This window comes from Bubalus kerabau, chromosome 4 (assembly GCF_029407905.1).
Source record: "Bubalus kerabau isolate K-KA32 ecotype Philippines breed swamp buffalo chromosome 4, PCC_UOA_SB_1v2, whole genome shotgun sequence".
Classification (NCBI taxonomy): Eukaryota; Metazoa; Chordata; class Mammalia; order Artiodactyla; family Bovidae; genus Bubalus; species Bubalus kerabau.
In genome coordinates this window covers 154,458,265-154,465,214 of record NC_073627.1, presented here as the reverse complement: position 1 = coordinate 154,465,214, position 6,950 = coordinate 154,458,265, and positions in this window count along the sequence as shown.

Below are 6,950 nucleotides of genomic sequence, written 5' to 3'. Positions count from 1 at the left end.
CAGAATCACATCTCAGTTCATTTCAGTTCAGTCTCTCAGTCATGTCCGACTCTTTGCAACCCCATGAACTGCAAGCAAAAAGCATCATAGATAAAACTGCACCTCTTCTGACTAAGTCAGTTTGTAGGAATTTATCCCAGAAAGATCCATTAAGGATGAAATATGTACAAACAGGAATCTTTATGGCAAGGCAGTTCATAATAGCAAATCTCTGGAAATAATTAATGGTATATCATCAGGGATTGGTTATCACTCATGGTCCATGCATTAGAGTCAATAGGAAGATAAAAAGTATTTCCTGACATGCTACCTAATCCTACAATCAAGTAATAAAAAATATAATCACACATTTATATGTATGCAGACAAATGACTAAAACCACATCAAGAAAAGTTTTAGTTGCTTCAAGAATTGTAACTTGAGTGTCTTTTATATTTTACCCTTTTATTAAAGCTTCTATGGCGCAGTGGGTAAAGAATCTGCCTGCAATGCAGGAGACACAGGAGATGCAGATTCGTTTCCTGGGTTGAGAAGATATGCTGGAGAAGGGCGTAGCAACCCACTCCAGTATTCTTGCCTGAATAATCCCAAGGATAAAGGAACCTGGCATGCTACAGTCAAAGGGCCACAGAGAATCGGACATGACTGAGCAATTACACACACACACACATTAGATATATATTTTCTTTGGAAAATCAGAGTTGCTTCTTGAACCATTTCTATTTATTAGTTCTGTCTTCATTTAACCCCGCCCCTCTAGTAGTCCCCTGTCATTCTTAACCATCTATTTTGTCTTTGACTCAAATCAAAGAGCTACCATTTAGAAAGCAGGGAGCCTTAAGGACCCACAGACTCACAAGCAAAGAATGTAGATAATTTCAATCAGTCATTCCTTTCTTCAGTTTCTATATGGCAACAAATTTTACAACAAACTGTATTAATAGTTATAAAACATACATTAATTTGAAAACTTTTCATTTTTAACTTTAAAAATAAAGTTTATTTAAACAACAAAAAAAGACAAAAACAGCTCATTCATTTCTCTTACCTTCCCACCTGCAACCTCAGAGACCACCACTCTGTTCTCTGCATACCTATATATATGTGTATGTACAACTCTAATATATATATTAGATTCCACATTTAAGTGAGATCATATGGTATTTGTCTTTCTCTGTCTGCCTTATTCGGAGAAGGCAATGGCACCCCACTCCAGTACTCTTGCCTGGAAACTCCCATGGACGGAGGAGCCTGGTAGGCTGCAGTCCATGGGGTCGCTAAGAGTCGGACACGACTGAGCGACTTCACTTTCACTTTTTCACTTTCCTGCATTGGAGAAGGAAATGGCAACCCACTCCAGTGTTCTTGCCTGGAGAATCCCAGGGACGGGGGAGCCTGGTGGGTTGCCGTCTATGGGGTCACACAGAGTCGGACACGACTCAAGCGACTTAGCTTAGTCTGCCTTATTTCACTTAGCATTATGTCCTTGAGGTCTACCTATGTTTCACAAATGGAAGGTTTTAATTCATTTATATGGCTAAATAATGTTTCACTGTGTATATATGCCACATATTCTTTATCTGTTCATTAATCAGTCAACACTTAGGTTATTTCTTTATCTTGGCTATTGTAAATAATGCTGCAAAGAACATGAGGGTGCAGATATCTTTTAGAGTTTATGCTTTTATTTTCTTTAGACAAATACTGAGAAGTGGAATTCCTGGATGATATGGTAGTTCTATTTTCAATGTTTGGAGAAATCTCTTTACTCTTTTCCATAGTTGTACCGATTTAGTGCCCACTAACAGCAAAGAAGTGTTCCCTTTTCACTACATTTTCACCAACACTTGTTATGTCTAGCCTTTTTGATAATAACCATTCTAACAGGTGTAGGGTAGTAGTATCTCATTGTGGTTGGATTTGCATTTCCCTGATGATCAGTGGTGTAGAACATCTTTTCATGTGCCTACTGGCCATCTGTATGTCTTCACGTACCTATTTGCCATTTGTATGAATGAAAAGAATCACAATTTTTCATTCTTAACTGAGTTTCAAAGTGACAGCTTCAACACCAGATCAAAACTGAAAATTCAAATTAGTCAAGATTTTCAAACATTATCAGTGGAAGAGTTGTATGGGCAAGAAGGAAATGCCCATTCATGGAACTGAAACATATTTTGGATCAGAAAAAAATAGTTTCTATTCTTTGTTTCTAAGAATGTTTTTTCTAGGTAAAATTGAAACAGATTATGATTCTCAGGGGGAATGTAGGCTAAGTCGCTCCACTTGTGTCTGACTCTTTGTGAGCCTATGGACCATAGCCCACCAGGCTCCTCTGTCCACAGAGTTCTCTAAGCAAGAATACTGGAGTGATTCTCATGCCCTCCTCCAGGCCATCTTTCTGACCCAGGGATAGAACCTGCATTTCTTATGTCTCCTGCATTGGTAGGCAGGTTCTTCATCACTAGCACCACTGGGAAGGGTAATAATATTTAATAGGATTTCATACCAATATGCTTAATACTTTATATTAGAAGATTTTTTAAAATACTATATTTTTCAAGTTATTTACTTTTATATTTAATTTCATCCAAAAATCACTCACCATCTCCCTAAGACCACATATAGACTTAAAGAAACAAAATTCACTTAAGTACTGCTTAACTAAAAGAAAAATACCAGTGATATTTTAGAAAGTGTCAATTTTATAAGTTTAATTTTCTACTGTCTGAGATAGATATATATATATAATCTCTAGCAGAAATGTTGAAGAGGGCTGAACAATTATTTGTCTGGGTCAGGGGTGAGTAGGTTCATAAGGACCAATGTTAGTTAATGAGAGTAGAACATAAGGAAGTTCACATCATGTTCTTCAATATATGAAAACCAATCAAGTGATACACTATATTAACAAATTGAAACATAAAAACCATATGATAAACTCAATAGATGCAGAAAAAGCTTTTGACAAAATTCAGCATCCATTTATAATTAAAAAAAAAAACTCTTCAAAATATGGGCATAGAAGGAACTTACCTCAACATGATAAAGGCCATATACTGCAAACCTACAGCAAACATTATTTTCAATGGTGAAAAACTGAAAGCATTTCCTCAAAGATCAGGGGCAAGACAAGGGTGCCCATTCTCACCACTATTACTGAACAAAGTTTTGGAAGTCCTAGCCATGGCAATCAGAGAAGAAAAAGAAATAAAAAGAATCTAGATTGGAAAAGAAGTAAAACCCTCACTGTTTGCAGATTACATGATACTATACTTAGAAAACCCTGAAGATACTATCAGAAAATTACTAGAGCTAATAAGTGAATTTAGTAAAATCACAGGATATAAAACCAATATACAGAAATCACTTGCATTCCTATACACTAGCAATGAAAAAATTAGAAAGAGAAATTAGGAATCAATGCCGTTTATCATAGCAACAAAAAGAATAAAATGTCTAGGAATAAACCTACCTAAAGAGACAAAAGAGGTATATACAGAAAATTATAAGACACTGGTGAAAGAAATGAAAGATGACATAACCAGATAGAGAGATATTCCATGTTCCTGAATTTGGAAGAATCAATATTGTGAAAATGACTATACTACCAAAGCAACCTACAGATTCAAGGCAATCCTTACCAAATTACCAGTGGCATTTTTCACAGAACTAGAACAAAAAATTTCACAATTTGCATAGAAACACAAAAGACCCCAAATAGCCAAAGCAAACTTAAGAAAGAAGAATGGAGCTGGAGGAATCAACTTCCAGATTTTAGACTATACTACAAAGCTACAGTCATCAAGGCAGTATGGTACTGGCACAAAACCGAAAATATAGACCAATGGAACAAGATAGAAAGGTCCAATATAAACCCATGCACTAATGGGCAACTTATCTTTGACAAGGGAGACAATAATATACAATGGAGAAAAAAAAAATCTTTTCAATAAGCAATCCTAGGAAAACTGGACAGCTGTACATAAAAGAATGAAATTAGAACACTTCCTGACACCATACACAGAGATAAACTCAAACTGTATTAAAGAACTAAATGTAAGACCAACAAATATAAAGTTCTTAGAGGAAAACAGAGGCAGAACACTCTATAACATAAATCACAGCAAGATCCTCAATGACCCACCTCCTGGAATAAAGGAAATAAAAAAACAAACAAAAAAAAAGTGGGACATAATTAAACTTAAAAGCTTTTGCACAGCAAAGGAAACTATAAACAAGGTGAAATGACAACCCTCAGAATGGGAAAAAATAATAGCAAATGAAACAACTGACAAAGGATTACTTTCAAAAATATACAAGTAGCTCATGCAACTCAATACCAGAAAAACAAACAACCCAATGTGAGAAAAAGACATTTCTAAATAGACATTTCACCAAAGAAGACATTAGGATGGTTAATAAACACATGAAAAGATGCTCAACATTGCTCATTAGAGAAAATAAAATCAAAATTACAATGAGATATCACATCAGTCACAATAGCCATCATCAAAACATCTACAAACAATAAATGCTGGAAAGGGAGCAAAGGGAACCCTCTTGCACTGTTGGTGGGAATATGAATTGATACAATGACCATGGAGGACAGTAGGGTGATTCCTTAAAAAACTAAGAATATAACTACCATATAATCAAACAATCCCACTACTGGGCATATACCCAGAGAAAACTACAAAGGAAAAAGATACATGTATTCCAACGTTCATCACAGCACTATTTACAATAGCTAGGACATGAAAGCAAAATGTTATACAGAGTGAGGTAAGTCAGAAAGAATAAAACAAATATCATATGTTAATGCATAAATATGGAATCATGCACTATATGAAGAGCAGCAGTAGATATGCAGACATAAAGAACAGACTTGTGGACACAGCAGGGGAGAGAGAGGGTGGGATGAATTGAGAGACTAGCATTGAAACATACACGTTACTTACTATATGTAGAACAGATAGCCAGTGGAAAGTGGCTGTTTAATTCAGGGGACCCAACCTGGTACTCTGTGACAACCTAGAGGGGTGGGATGGGGTCAGGAGTGGGAAGGAGATGCGGGGGGTGGAGACATATGTATACTTATTACTGATTCACACTGTTGTATGGCAGAAACCAAAACAACATTGTAAAGCAATTTTTCTCCAAATTAAAAAAAAACAAACTTAATATCATTAAGATGGAAATGTTCCCAAATCAATCTACAAAGTCAACAAAATTCCTTTCAAAACTCTAGCTTACGTTTTTGCATAAATTGATATTAGTCCTAAAATTCATATAATAAAAATGCAAAAGGAACTATTACAGCCAGAACAATCTTGAGTTAGAACAGAGCTGAATGCAAACTTCCCCATTTCCAAGTTTACCACAAAATGACAGTAATTAAGATTCTCTAGTGCTGGTTTAAGGACAGATACATAGATCAATGAGATGGAAGGGAGAGTCCAGAACAAACCTTTACATTGATCTTCAGCAGGGTGTTGAGATGACTGTGGATGGAATAGCTGTTTCAACAACTAATGTGGAACAACTGGATACACCCCTGCCAAAGGCTGAAGTTGGACCTCAGCCTTATTATTATGTGTAAAAATTATATGCTGAAATGTATATGTAAAATAAATTTATATGCTCAAAGCTATATGTAAAAATTAACTCAAAATGGATCTGAAACATAAATGTATGACCTAAAGCTATAAAACTGCAGAAACAGAATGAAAACAAAAGAAGAAAACAGAAGAGTAAAATTTTAAGATCTTGAGTAAGACAATGGTTTCTTAGATACAACACAAAACTATAAGCAAAAAAAAAAAAGAAAAACTGGAAAAATTGAGCTTCTTCAAAATTAAAACTTATGTTTGGCATATGAGTGACATACAGATGCTCATGGCAGGATTATTCATAATAGTCAAAGAATATCCAATGTGTGGATAAATAAAAGAGTGTTAGGTATATCCATACAAAGTGATATCACTTGGCAATCAAGAAGAATGAGATACAAATATATGCTACGAGAACACAACTTGAAAACATAATAAAGAAGTCAGTTACAATGAGCACATATTGTATAATTCTATTTGTATGAAATGCCCAGAATAAGCATAACTATAGAGACAGAAATAAAGATTGGTGCTTTCCTAGGGTGTATGTGAAGGGGTGGAATGTGTGAGGTGGGGAGAATGGAGAGTGATTACTGATGGGTACAGCATTTCTTTTTGTGGTTAAAAAAAAGTCCTAATATTGAATTTGGTGATGGTTACAAAACTTTGTGAATATACTTAAAATAACTGAATTATACATTTTAATTTGTTAAACTGTGTTAATGTCAATTATATAAAAAATAAGTTTAAAACTGAATTACATTTTTATAAAATAAGAATTGAAAGATCTTCCTATGAGAAAATCCATTTGAAGTGATTTTGATTAAGTCAAAAATAGCTTAACTGCCTTTCAATTAAGTAATTATATTTTTTAATTAATTCATTTATTTTAATTGGAGGCTAATTACTTTACAATATTGTAATGGTTTTTGCCATACATTGATATGAATCAGCCATGGCTGTACATGTGTCTTCCATTCTGAACCCCTCTCCCACATTCCTCCCCATCCCATCCCTCAGGGTTTTCCCAGTGCACCAACTTTGAGTGCCCTGTTTCATGCATCGAACTTGGGCTGGTGATCTATTTCACATATAACATACATATTTCAATGCTATTCTCTCAAATCATTCCATCTTGCCTTCTCCCACAAAGTCCAAAAGTCTGTTCTTTACATCTGTGTCTCTTTTGCTGTCTCATATATAGGGTCATTGTTATCATCTTTTTAAATTCCATATATATGCAAATACAGTTCATATACTGTATTGGTGTTTTTCTTTCTGACTTACTTCACTCTGTATAATAGGCTCCAGTTTCAACCTCCTCATTAGAACTGATTC